This window comes from Heterodontus francisci, chromosome 22 (genome assembly GCF_036365525.1).
Source record: "Heterodontus francisci isolate sHetFra1 chromosome 22, sHetFra1.hap1, whole genome shotgun sequence".
Classification (NCBI taxonomy): Eukaryota; Metazoa; Chordata; class Chondrichthyes; order Heterodontiformes; family Heterodontidae; genus Heterodontus; species Heterodontus francisci.
This window is the reverse complement of record NC_090392.1, coordinates 38339030-38352675: the sequence shown is the minus strand read 5'-3', so window position 1 is coordinate 38352675 and position 13646 is coordinate 38339030. Positions and strand designations below refer to the sequence as shown.

The following is a 13646-nucleotide window of genomic DNA, read 5'->3' as shown; positions in this document are numbered from 1 at the left end:
AAAGCACAAATATGTGTCAGTGCAATCAGTAAATAATGAGAAATGAAATCCAGAACTTGGCAAGAATCCCAAGTGGATGTCTTGGAGTGGTTGGGGAAGGGAATCTTGTCAATGATGGCACACTGTGCATTGACACTGCAGCAGCTGCTGCACCTCTTCCAAACTTAGTTTCTTAAGTGAGAGTTTACAAAAAAGGGAATTGGATAATTGCATGAAAGGAGAGGCAAACAAAAGCAGAGCGAAGGAAGTGGGCCCAACTGGCAAGTCTTTGAAAAAAGTGGCAATGGTACGATGGCCTGAATGGCCTGGCAATGTGTTGTGCACTGCTGAGCGTCCATTGCTGGGTCAATACCTCTGCAGCCTTGCGAAATGTCACAGTGGAATTGCATTTCAATGAAACAAGCACCACAAATAGATCATGACTGTATAGTTTAACAATACTTGCAGCTTCTTCAGCCGTGCAACCGTGCTGAGTTTCTGTAGTGTAGTGGTGATCACGTTTGTCTCACGTGCAAAGGGTCCCCAGTTCGAAACTGGGCTGAAACGTTTTCGAAACAAACCCAAACTTCTGACCACGATATATGCAATCATTGACATTCCCCATCAACACAACACAATTTCTCAAAGTCCTATTTCTCTTGCACATTGTGTGCACAATGCCTTGCAATCGCTCCTCTTTCTTGTCCTGATGCTGCAGAAAGTTCCTCAAAACCTAGCACTTGCACTTCATTTGGCTCAGATTAGAATAGAAAACTGCAACACGAGCTTGCTAAGTCACAGCTGATCTAAGTCTCATTTCAGACGAGGCAAAAGCACATCAGCAATTCACTATCACCAGCTCCACATTCGTTGAGACAGGGGCACGCCGCAATATTTTGACCCGCACTGTCCAATTACTCGCTGCTAGCAGCAAGAGGGGTCTGCTGCCTCAATCAACAGGTTACTGGCCATCTCAGGGAGGTAAAATAGCACAACCCGGGCCAAATCTCCCCAGAAACCAAGCACAGGCTCAGCAAAACGTAGGCACATGATATCCGGGCCACTAAACCTTCGAGCAGCTAGGACAGAACACCCAAGTGACTGAAAGTTTCTTTGAGTTGCAATGATGAATTTCCGGTGGAAACAAGTTTGGGGAAAATGCTCCTCCTGAACATTTCTTTTTGGGTAAAAGGGGTAAAAATCCTTTTCAATTTAACCACTGCTGCGGCAGATTCTTGGTGTCTTAAGCACCTTGAAAACGCAGCTCTTAACATGCAGCCGCAATTATGACAAGGGGTAAAGGTTCATGACACGCAGAGGGGAAAAAGCTATTTAAGTTATGACAGTCGCTCACAGACTTATTAGCGTTTTGTTCAGTCAGTAACAGAGACATACCTGGGTTTATTGATGCAGATTAACATAACTATTCAGCGTCACGCAGAGCTCGAAGAGTACTTTGCCTCCCTTAAAGACGGACACAGCTGATTCTGTAACTGAAGCTAAGGAAACAGGCAGACGTGCCAAATTATCACTTTGTATTGTTCTTCATTCGGCGAGTAACAGGAAAACTAACAAGGTGGCGTTGAAAATGAGATGCACTGCGGCTCCGCTCAATATCAACCCGCTCCTTCATATTGAACTGAGGAAGAATATACATGAATAAAAGCAAAATACTGTGGATGCTGGAAATCTGAAATAAAAACAAGAAATTCTGGAAATACTCAGCAGGTCTGGCAGCATCTGTGGAGAGAGAAGCAGAGTTAACATTTCGGCTCAGTGACCCTTCTTCAGAACTGGCAAATATTAGAAAAGTCAAAGGTTAGAAGCAAGTAAAGCGGGGGTGGAGCAAGAGATAACAAAGGAGAAGGTGCAGATTGGGCAAGGCCACAGAATAGCTGACCAGAAGGTCATGGAGCAAAGGCAAACAATATGTTAATGCTGTGTTGAAAGACAAAGCATTCGTACAGATAGGACTGTTAATGGACTGAAAATTGAACAGCAGCAAGTACAAACATGAAAACAAAACAGTGGGTAAGTAAACTGAACAAACTAAGATGAAATAAAATAAACATACAAAAAAATGTAAAAAATGTAAAAAAGAAAAATAACAAAAAGTGAAAGTAAAATGGGGGTTCCGCCATGATCTGAAATTATTGATCTCCATGTTCAGTCCGGCACGCTCTCGTGTGCAGTGGTTAGCACCGCAGCCTCACAGCTCCAGCGACCCGGTTTCAATTCTGGGCACTGCCTGTGTGGTGTTTGCAAGTTCTCCCTGTGTCTGCGTGGGATTCCTCCAGGTGCTCCGGTTTCCTCCCACATGCCAAAGACTTGCTGGTTGATAGGTTAATTGGCCATTCCCAATTGCCCCTAGTAAAGGTAGGTGGTAGGGAAATATAGGGAAGGTGGGGATGTGGTAGGAATATGGAATTCGTGTAGGATTAGCATAAATGGGTGGTCGATGGTCGGCACAGACTCGGTGGGCCGAAGGGCCTGTTTCAGTGCTGCATCACGAAACTAAACTAATCGGTCAACGAGATGCTGTTTTTCGAGCTTGCGTTGTTGTTCACTTGAACACTACAGCAAGCCCAGGATAGAGATGTGAGCATGAGAGCAGCGGGGAGTCTTGAAATGGCAAGCAACCAGAAGCTCAGGGTCCTGCTTGCGGACTGAGCGGACGGGTTCCGCAAAGCGATCACCCAGTCTGCGTTTGGTCTCCCCAATAAACATGGATATACATTAATTGGATTTAGGCGCCAGTATGTTGCAAAACGAGAAGAAAGAAAGGCAGAAATGCCATTAACACTGACTTTACAAATGATTCACTGAAAAATTCTTTCATTTGCTGGAAAAGATGAATATTGTGCATCTGAAAATAGGCACCATGGGATTGTGTTGCATACTGACCTGTTTTCCTGTATTTGCCTGTCATCTATACAATTCAATTTGTGTTGGATATCGCTGAGAATCTCATTTCAAGATGCGGGCACAGATATTAATATAATCCTACTGAAAGTTTAATCCTGGAACAAATCCTGTGTGACGTGGATTGCAACGTTTAGAGGGCTGTGCAGCTAAGGTGAGGAAGACGGGAATGATGTGGTTGATGATTGCATGGAATGCATTGCAAACTTGGGTTACGTTGCTTGATTTCATTCCACACCTTGAAATTCAGAAGCAAGTGAGGCACCAGGTGGAAACCAACAGCTGTCTCTGTGGAAGCGGGGACATGGCTTCCTAATCTAACCATTTGAACTCTGAAAACATTCTGCTGGATCTGAACTGCCCTGTATACCAAGGCCAATTTGTATACTTTATAAAGTGGAATGCCCAGAACTATGCAGAGTACTCCAGGTGGGGTCTAACCAGGACATTATATAGCTGCAGCGAAGCTTCGCCCCCATTATTTAACTGCCTCTGTTACGCATTCTACTGCTCGGGTAATCACATTGTATGTTGCAAATCAGCAAAATAAGGACGCATTTGATAAAAATAAAGAGTTTAAAAGCACAAATATGTGTCAGTGCAATCAGTAAATAATGAGAAATGAAATCCAGAACTTGGCAAGAATCCCAAGTGGATGTCTTGGAGTGGTTGGGGAAGGGAATCTTGTCAATGATGGCACACTGTGCATTGACACTGCAGCAGCTGCTGCACCTCTTCCAAACTTAGTTTCTTAAGTGAGAGTTTACAAAAAAGGGAATTGGATAATTGCATGAAAGGAGAGGCAAACAAAAGCAGAGCGAAGGAAGTGGGCCCAACTGGCAAGTCTTTGAAAAAAGTGGCAATGGTACGATGGCCTGAATGGCCTGGCAATGTGTTGTGCACTGCTGAGCGTCTATTGCTGGGTCAATACCCCTGCAGCCTTGCAAAATGTCACAGTGGAATTGCATTTCAATGAAACAAGCACCACAAATAGATCATGACTGTATAGTTTAACAATACTTGCAGCTTCCTCAACCCTGCAACCGTGCTGAGTTTCTGTAGTGTAGTGGTGATCACGTTTGTTTAACACACAAAAGGTCCCCAGTTCGAAACTGGGCAGAAACATTTTCGGAACAAACCCAAACTTCTGATCACGAGAGATGCAATCATTGACATTCCCCATTCACACTACACAATTTCTCAAAGTCCTATTTCTCTTGCACATTGTGTGCACAATGCCTTGCAATCGCTCCTCTTTCTAGTCCTGATGCTGCAGAAAGTTCCTCAAAACCTAGCACTTGCACTTCATTTGGCTCAGATTAGAATAGAAACCTGCAACACGAGCTTGCTAAGTAACAGCTGATCTAAGTCTCATTTCAGACGAGGCAAAAGCACATCAGCAATTCACTTTCGCCAGCTCCACATTCGTTGAGACAGGGGCACGCCGCAATATTTTGACCCGCACTGTCCAATTACTCGCTGCTCGCAGCAAGAGGCGTCTGCTGCCTCAATCAACAGGTTACTGGCCATCTCAGGGAGGTAAAAAAGCACAACCCGGGCCAAATCTCCCCATAAACCAAGCACAGGCTCAGCAAAACGTAGGCACATGATATCCGGGTCACTAAACCTCCGAGCAGCTCGAACAGAACACCTAAGTGACTGAATCTTTCTTTGAGTTGCAATGATGAATCTCCGGTGGAAACAAGTTTGGGGAAAATGCTCCTCCTGAACATTTCTTTTTGGGTAAAAGGGGCAAAAATCCTTTTCAATTTAACCACTGCTGCGGCAGATTCTTGGTGTCTTAAGCACCTTGAAAACGCAGCTCTTAACATGCAGCCGCAATTATGACAAGGGGTAAAGGTTCATGACACGCAGAGGGGAAAAAGTTATTTAAGTTATGACAGTCGCTCACAGACTTATTAGCGTTTTGTTCAGTCAGTAACAGAGACATACCTGGGTTTATTGATGCAGATTAACATAACTATTCAGCGTCACGCAGAGCCGCTAAGAGAACTTTGCCTCCCTTAAAGACGGACACAGCTGATTCTGTAACTGAAGCTAAGGAAACAGGCAGACGTGCCAAATTATCACTTTGTATTGTTCTTCATTCGGAGAGTAACAGGAAAACTAACAAGGTGGCGTTGAAAATGAGATGCACTGCGGCTCCGCTCAATATCAACCCGCTCCTTCATATTGAACTGAGGAAGACCATACATGAATAAAAGCAAAATACTGTGGATGCTGGAAATTTGAAATAAAAACAAGAAATTCTGGAAATACTCAGCAGGTCTGGCAGCATCTGTGGAGAGAGAAGCAGAGTTAACATTTCGGCTCAGTGACCCTTCTTCAGAACTGGCAAATATTAGAAAAGTCAAAGGTTAGAAGCAAGTAAAGCGGGGGTGGAGCAAGAGATAACAAAGGAGAAGGTGTAGATTGGGCAAGGCCACAGAATAGCTGACCAGAAGGTCATGGAGTAAAGGCAAACAATATGTTAATGCTGTGTTGAAAGACAAAGCATTCGTACAGATAGGACTGTTAACGGAATGAAAATTGAACAGCAGCAAGTACAAACATGAAAACAAAACAGTGGGTAAATAAACTGAACAAACTAAGATGAAATAAAATAAACATACAAAAAAATGTAAAAAATGTAAAAAAGAAAAATAACAAAAAGTGAAAGTAAAATGGGGGGCCCGTCATGATCTGAAATTATTGAACTCAATATTCAGTCCGGCACGCTCTCGTGTGCAGTGGTTAGCACCGCAGCCTCACAGCTCCAGCGACCCGGTTTCAATTCAGGGCACTGCCTGTGTAGTGTTTGCAAGTTCTCCCTGTGTCTGCGTGGGATTCCTCCAGGTGCTCCGGTTTCCTCCCACATGCCAAAGACTTGCTGGTTGATAGGTTAATTGGCCATTCCCAATTGCCCCTAGTAAAGGTAGGTGGTAGGGAAATATAGGGAAGGTGGGGATGTGGTAGGAATATGGAATTCGTGTAGGATTAGCATAAATGGGTGGTCGATGGTCGGCACAGACTCGGTGGGCCGAAGGGCCTGTTTCAGTGCTGCATCACGAAACTAAACTAATCGGTCAACGAGATGCTGTTTTTCGAGCTTGCGTTGTTGTTCACTTGAACACTACAGCAAGCCCAGGATAGAGATGTGAGCATGAGAGCAGCGGGGAGTCTTGAAATGGCAAGCAACCAGAAGCTCAGGGTCCTGCTTGCGGACTGAGCGGACGGGTTCCGCAAAGCGATCACCCAGTCTGCGTTTGGTCTCCCCAATAAACATGGATATACATTAATTGGATTTAGGCGCCAGTATGTTGCAAAACGAGAAGAAAGAAAGGCACAAATGCCATTAACACTGACTTTACAAATGATTCACTGAAAAATTCTTTCATTTGCTGGAAAAGATGAATATTGTGCATCTGAAAATAGGCACCATGTGATTGTGTTGCATACTGAACTGTTTTCCTGTATTTGCCTGTCATCTATACAATTCAATTTGTGTTGGATATCGCTGAGAATCTCATTTCAAGATGCGGGCACAGATATTAATATAATCCTACTGAAAGTTTAATCCTGGAACAAATCCTGTGTGACGTGGATTGCAACGTTTAGAGGGCTGTGCAGCTAAGGTGAGGAAGACGGGAATGATGTGGTTGATGATTGCATGGAATGCATTGCAAACTTGGGTTACGTTGCTTGATTTCATTCTACACCTTGAAATTCAGAAGCAAGTGAGGCACCAGGTGGAAACCAACAGCTGTCTCTGTGGAAGCGGGGACATGGCTTCCTAATCTAACCATTTGAACTCTGAAAACATTCTGCTGGATCTGAACTGCCCTGTATACCAAGGCCAATTTGTATACTTTATAAAGTGGAATGCCCAGAACTATGCAGAGTACTCCAGGTGGGGTCTAACCAGGACATTATATAGCTGCAGCGAAGCTTCGCCCCCATTATTTAACTGCCTCTGTTACGCATTCTACTGCTCGGGTAATCACATTGTATGTTGCAAATCAGCAAAATAAGGACGCATTTGATAAAAATAAAGAGTTTAAAAGCACAAATATGTGTCAGTGCAATCAGTAAATAATGAGAAATGAAATCCAGAACTTGGCAAGAATCCCAAGTGGATGTCTTGGAGTGGTTGGGGAAGGGAATCTTGTCAATGATGGCACACTGTGCATTGACACTGCAGCAGCTGCTGCACCTCTTCCAAACTTAGTTTCTTAAGTGAGAGTTTACAAAAAAGGGAATTGGATAATTGCATGAAAGGAGAGGCAAACAAAAGCAGAGCGAAGGAAGTGGGCCCAACTGGCAAGTCTTTGAAAAAAGTGGCAATGGTACGATGGCCTGAATGGCCTGGCAATGTGTTGTGCACTGCTGAGCGTCTATTGCTGGGTCAATACCCCTGCAGCCTTGCAAAATGTCACAGTGGAATTGCATTTCAATGAAACAAGCACCACAAATAGATCATGACTGTATAGTTTAACAATACTTGCAGCTTCCTCAACCCTGCAACCGTGCTGAGTTTCTGTAGTGTAGTGGTGATCACGTTTGTTTAACATGCAAAAGGTCCCCAGTTCGAAACTGGGCAGAAACATTTTCGAAACAAACCCAAACTTCTGATCACGAGAGATGCAATCATTGACATTCCCCATTAACACAACACAATTTCTCAAAGTCCTATTTCTCTTGCACATTGTGTGCACAATGCCTTGCAATCGCTCCTCTTTCTAGTCCTGATGCTGCAGAAAGTTCCTCAAAACCGAGCACTTGCACTTCATTTGGCTCATATTAGAATAGAAACCTGCAACACTAGCTTGCTAAGTCACAGCTGATCTGAGTCTCATTTCAGACGAGGCAAAAGCACATCAGCAATTCACTTTCGCCAGCTCCACATTCGTTGAGACAGGGGCACGCCGCAATATTTTGACCCGCACTGTCCAATTCCTCGCTGCTCGCAACAAGAGGCGTCTGCTGCCTCAATCAACAGGTTACTGGCCATCTCAGGGAGGTAAAAAAGCACAACCCGGGCCAAATCTCCCCAGAAACCAAGCACAGGCTCAGCAAAACGTAGGCACATGATATCCGGGACACTAAACCTCCGAGCAGCACGAACAGAACACCTAAGTGACTGAATCTTTCTTTGAGTTGCAATGATGAATCTCCGGTGGAAACAAGTTTGGGGAAAATGCTCCTCCTGAACATTTCTTTTTGGGTAAAAGGGGCAAAATTCCTTTTCAATTTAACCACTGCTGCGGCAGATTCTTGGTGTCTTAAGCACCTTGAAAACGCAGCTCTTAACATGCAGCCGCAATTATGACAAGGGGTAAAGGTTCATGACACGCAGAGGGGAAAAAGTTATTTAAGTTATGACAGTCGCTCACAGACTTATTAGCGTTTTGTTCAGTCAGTAACAGAGACATACCTGGGTTTATTGATGCAGATTAACATAACTATTCAGCGTCACGCAGAGCCGCAAAGAGTACTTTGCCTCCCTTAAAGACGGACACAGCTGATTCTGTAACTGAAGCTAAGGAAACAGGCAGATGTGCCAAATTATCACTTTGTATTGTTCTTCATTCGGAGAGTAACAGTAAAACTAACAAGGTGGCGTTGAAAATGAGATGCACTGCGGCTCCGCTCAATATCAACCCGCTCCTTCATATTGAACTGAGGAAGACCATACATGAATAAAAGCAAAATACTGTGGATGCTGGAAATCTGAAATAAAAACAAGAAATTCTGGAAATACTCAGCAGGTCTGGCAGCATCTGTGGAGAGAGAAGCAGAGTTAACATTTCGGCTCAGTGACCCTTCTTCAGAACTGGCAAATATTAGAAAAGTCAAAGGTTAGAAGCAAGTAAAGCGGGGGTGGAGCAAGAGATAACAAAGGAGAAGGTGTAGATTGGGCAAGGCCACAGAATAGCTGACCAGAAGGTCATGGAGTAAAGGCAAACAATATGTTAATACTGTGTTGAAAGACAAAGCATTAGTACAGATAGGACTGTTAACGGACTGAATATTGAACAGCAGCAAGTACAAACATGAAAACAAAACAGTGGGTAAGTAAACTGAACAAACTAAGATGAAATAAAATAAACATACAAAAAAATGTAAAAAATGTAAAAAAGAAAAATAACAAAAAGTGAAAGTAAAATGGGGGGCCCGTCATGATCTGAAATTATTGAACTCAATATTCAGTCCGGCACGCTCTCGTGTGCAGTGGTTAGCACCGCAGCCTCACAGCTCCAGCGACCCGGTTTCAATTCTGGGCACTGCCTGTGTGGTGTTTGCAAGTTCTCCCTGTGTCTGCGTGGGATTCCTCCGGGTGCTCCGGTTTCCTCCCACATGCCAAAGACTTGCTGGTTGATAGGTTAATTGGCCATTCCCAATTGCCCCTAGTAAAGGTAGGTGATAGGGAAATATAGGGAAAGTGGGGATGTGGTAGGAATATGGAATTCGTGTAGGATTAGTATAAATGGGTGGTCGATGGTCGGCACAGACTCGGTGGGCCGAAGGGCCTGTTTCAGTGCTGCATCACGAAACTAAACTAATCGGTCAACGAGATGCTGTTTTTCGAGCTTGCGTTGTTGTTCACTTGAACACTACAGCAAGCCCAGGATAGAGATGTGAGCATGAGAGCAGCGGGGAGTCTTGAAATGGCAAGCAACCAGAAGCTCAGGGACCTGCTTGGGGACTGAGCGGACGTGTTCCGCAAAGCGATCACCCAGTCTGCGTTTGGTCTCCCCAATAAACATGAATATACATTAATATAAAAGCAAAATACTGCGGATGCTGGAAATCTGAAACAAAAACAAGAAATGCTGGATTCACTCAGCAGGTCTGGCAGCATCTGTGGAAAGAATGTACATTCCATGAATATACATTAATTGGATTTAGGCGCCAGTATGTTGCAAAACGAGAAGAAAGAAAGGCACAAATGCCATTAACACTGACTTTACAAATGATTCACTGAAAAATTCTTTCATTTGCTGGAAAAGATGAATATTGTGCATCTGAAAATAGGCACCATGGGATTGTGTTGCATACTGACCTGTTTTCCTGTATTTGCCTGTCATCTATACAATTCAATTTGTGTTGGATATCGCTGAGAATCTCATTTCAAGATGCGGGCACAGATATTAATATAATCCTACTGAAAGTTTAATCCTGGAACAAATCCTGTGTGACGTGGATTGCAACGTTTAGAGGGCTGTGCAGCTAAGGTGAGGAAGACGGGAATGATGTGGTTGATGATTGCATGGAATGCATTGCAAACTTGGGTTACGTTGCTTGATTTCATTCTACACCTTGAAATTCAGAAGCAAGTGAGGCACCAGGTGGAAACCAACAGCTGTCTCTGTGGAAGCGGGGACATGGCTTCCTAATCTAACCATTTGAACTCTGAAAACATTCTGCTGGATCTGAACTGCCCTGTATACCAAGGCCAATTTGTATACTTTATAAAGTGGAATGCCCAGAACTATGCAGAGTACTCCAGGTGGGGTCGAACCAGGACATTATATAGCTGGAGCGAAGCTTCGCCCCCATTATTTAACTGCCTCTGTTACGCATTCTACTGCTCGGGTAATCACATTGTATGTTGCAAATCAGCAAAATAAGGACGCATTTGATAAAAATAAAGAGTTTAAAAGCACAAATATGTGTCAGTGCAATCAGTAAATAATGAGAAATGAAATCCAGAACTTGGCAAGAATCCCAAGTGGATGTCTTGGAGTGGTTGGGGAAGGGAATCTTGTCAATGATGGCACACTGTGCATTGACACTGCAGCAGCTGCTGCACCTCTTCCAAACTTAGTTTCTTAAGTGAGAGTTTACAAAAAAGGGAATTGGATAATTGCATGAAAGGAGAGGCAAACAAAAGCAGAGCGAAGGAAGTGGGCCCAACTGGCAAGTCTTTGAAAAAAGTGGCAATGGTACGATGGCCTGAATGGCCTGGCAATGTGTTGTGCACTGCTGAGCGTCCATTGCTGGGTCAATACCTCTGCAGCCTTGCGAAATGTCACAGTGGAATTGCATTTCAATGAAACAAGCACCACAAATAGAACATGACTGTATAGTTTAACAATACTTGCAGCTTCCTCAGCATTGCAACTGTGCTGAGTTTCTGTAGTGTAGTGGTGATCACGTTTATCTCACACGCCAAAGGTCCCCAGTTCGAAACTGGGCCGAAACGTTTTCGAAACAAACCCAAACTTCTGACCACGATATATGCAATCATTGACATTCCCCATAAACACAACACAATTTCTCGAAGTCCTATTTCTCTTGCACATTGTGTGCACAATGCCTTGCAATCGCTCCTCTTTCTTGTCCTGATGCTGCAGAACGTTCCTCAAAACCTAGCACTTGCACTTCATTTGGCTCAGATTAGAATAGAAACCTGCAACACTAGCTTGCTAAGTCACAGCTGATCTAAGTCTCATTTCAGACGAGGCAAAAGCACATCAGCAATTCACTATCGCCAGCTCCACATTCGTTGAGACAGGGGCACGCCGCAATATTTTGACCCGCACTGTCCAATTACTCGCTGCTAGCAGCAAGAGGGGTCTGCTGCCTCAATCAACAGGTTACTGGCCATCTCAGGGAGGTAAAATAGCACAACCCGGGCCAAATCTCCCCAGAAACCAAGCACAGGCTCAGCAAAACGTAGGCACATGATATCCGGGCCACTAAACCTTCGAGCAGCTCGGACAGAACACCCAAGTGACTGAACCTTTCTTTGAGTTGCAATGATGAATCTCCGGTGGAAACAAGTTTGGGGAAAATGCTCCTCCTGAACATTTCTTTTTGGGTAAAAGGGGTAAAAATCCTTTTCAATTTAACCACTGCTGCGGCAGATTCTTGGTGTCTTAAGCACCTTGAAAACGCAGCTCTTAACATGCAGCCGCAATTATGACAAGGGGTAAAGGTTCATGACACGCAGAGGTGAAAAAGTTATTTAAGTTATGACAGTCGCTCACAGACTTATTAGCGTTTTGTTCAGTCAGTAACAGAGACATACCTGGGTTTATTGATGCAGATTAACATAACTATTCAGCGTCACGCAGAGCTCGAAGAGTACTTTGCCTCCCTTAAAGATGGACACAGCTGATTCTGTAACTGAAGCTAAGGAAACAGGCAGACGTGCCAAATTATCACTTTGTATTGTTCTTCATTCGGCGAGTAACAGGAAAACTAACAAGGTGGCGTTGAAAATGAGATGCACTGCGGCTCCGCTCAATATCAACCCGCTCCTTCATATTGAACTGAGGAAGAATATACATGAATAAAAGCAAAATACTGTGGATGCTGGAAATCTGAAATAAAAACAAGAAATTCTGGAAATACTCAGCAGGTCTGGCAGCATCTGTGGAGAGAGAAGCAGAGTTAACATTTCGGCTCAGTGACCCTTCTTCAGAACTGGCAAATATTAGAAAAGTCAAAGGTTAGAAGCAAGTAAAGCGGGGGTGGAGCAAGAGATAACAAAGGAGAAGGTGCAGATTGGGCAACGCCACAGAATAGCTGACCAGAAGGTCATGGAGCAAAGGCAAACAATATGTTAATGGTGTGTTGAAAGACAAAGCATTCGTACAGATAGGACTGTTAATGGACTGAAAATTGAACAGCAGCAAGTACAAACATGAAAACAAAACAGTGGGTAAGTAAACTGAACAAACTAAGATGAAATAAAATAAACATACAAAAAAATGTAAAAAATGTAAAAAAGAAAAATAACAAAAAGTGAAAGTAAAATGGGGGGCCCGTCATGATCTGAAATTATTGAACTCAATATTCAGTCCGGCACGCTCTCGTGTGCAGTGGTTAGCACCGCAGCCTCACAGCTCCAGCGACCCGGTTTCAATTCTGGGCACTGCCTGTGTGGTGTTTGCAAGTTCTCCCTGTGTCTGCGTGGGATTCCTCCAGGTGCTCCGGTTTCCTCCCACATGCCAAAGACTTGCTGGTTGATAGGTTAATTGGCCATTCCCAATTGCCCCTAGTAAAGGTAGGTGGTAGGGAAATATAGGGAAGGTGGGGATGTGGTAGGAATATGGAATTCGTGTAGGATTAGCATAAATGGGTGGTCGATGGTCGGCACAGACTCGGTGGGCCGAAGGGCCTGTTTCAGTGCTGCATCACGAAACTAAACTAATCGGTCAACGAGATGCTGTTTTTCGAGCTTGCGTTGTTGTTCACTTGAACACTACAGCAAGCCCAGGATAGAGATGTGAGCATGAGAGCAGCGGGGAGTCTTGAAATGGCAAGCAACCAGAAGCTCAGGGTCCTGCTTGCGGACTGAGCGGACGGGTTCCGCAAAGCGATCACCCAGTCTGCGTTTGGTCTCCCCAATAAACATGAATATACATTAATTGGATTTAGGCGCCAGTGTGTTGCAAAACGAGAAGAAAGAAAGGCACAAATGCCATTAACACTGACTTTACAAATGATTCACTGAAAAATTCTTTCATTTGCTGGAAAAGATGAATATTGTGCATCTGAAAATAGGCACCATGGGATTGTGTTGCATACTGACCTGTTTTCCTGTGTTTTCCTGTCATCTATACAATTAAATTTGTGTTGGATATCGCTGAGAATCTCATTTCAAGATGCGGGCACAGATATTAATATAATCCTACTGAAAGTTTAATCCTGGAACAAATCCTGTGTGACGTGGATTGCAACGTTTAGAGGGCTGTGCAGCTAAGGTGAGGAAGACGGGAATGATGTGGTTGATG

General features: G+C 43.9%; 3 non-coding genes across 3 annotated transcripts; all 3 read left to right on the top strand.

Annotated features, from left to right (window-relative positions):
• Window positions 1-473: 473 nt before the first annotated feature.
• Window positions 474-546, top strand: trnav-cac (transfer RNA valine (anticodon CAC)). The gene has a single exon. It is a non-coding gene; the product is annotated as a tRNA-Val (tRNA).
• Window positions 547-3953: 3407 nt separating this feature from the next.
• Window positions 3954-4026, top strand: trnav-aac (transfer RNA valine (anticodon AAC)). Its single transcript has one exon. It is a non-coding gene; the product is annotated as a tRNA-Val (tRNA).
• A 3408-nt stretch (window positions 4027-7434) lies between these two features.
• trnav-aac (transfer RNA valine (anticodon AAC)) lies at window positions 7435-7507 on the top strand. The gene has a single exon. It is a non-coding gene; the product is annotated as a tRNA-Val (tRNA).
• The last annotated feature ends 6139 nt before the right edge of the window (window positions 7508-13646 follow it).